This window comes from Etheostoma spectabile, chromosome 24 (genome assembly GCF_008692095.1).
Source record: "Etheostoma spectabile isolate EspeVRDwgs_2016 chromosome 24, UIUC_Espe_1.0, whole genome shotgun sequence".
Taxonomy (NCBI): domain Eukaryota; kingdom Metazoa; phylum Chordata; class Actinopteri; order Perciformes; family Percidae; genus Etheostoma; species Etheostoma spectabile.
In genome coordinates, this window is record NC_045756.1 from 178434 (window position 1) to 178715 (window position 282).

A 282-nucleotide genomic window follows, 5' to 3' on the forward strand; every position below is an offset into this window, starting at 1 on the left:
AAATTGCTTGTTGAATTTAAAACACATCATTACCAACAATCTTTAATTAAACAAATTAAACTTTGAATTGAGTATAAAAGGCACTGCTTGAAAATGGATAAATCTCTTCTTTTTTTGCGATATGTCGTAGTTTGCGGCAGTTGATATAGCATTAAAAATGTATTGACGATTATTGTGCAGCCCTATTTATCCTATAAATTTTTTAATTGGGTAAAAGATTAGGAGTTAATTGAATTCAATAAAATTGTATTCATACTATCAATTCAAAACAAGAGTTATCTC

At 27.0% G+C, this 282-nt stretch overlaps 1 protein-coding gene across 4 annotated transcripts in view; it reads right to left on the minus strand.

Annotated features, from left to right (window-relative positions):
- gpd2 (glycerol-3-phosphate dehydrogenase 2 (mitochondrial)) overlaps positions 1–282 on the minus strand; it is a 24851-nt gene that overhangs the window by 10368 nt on the left and 14201 nt on the right. The gene's annotated exons all lie outside the window — the stretch shown is intronic.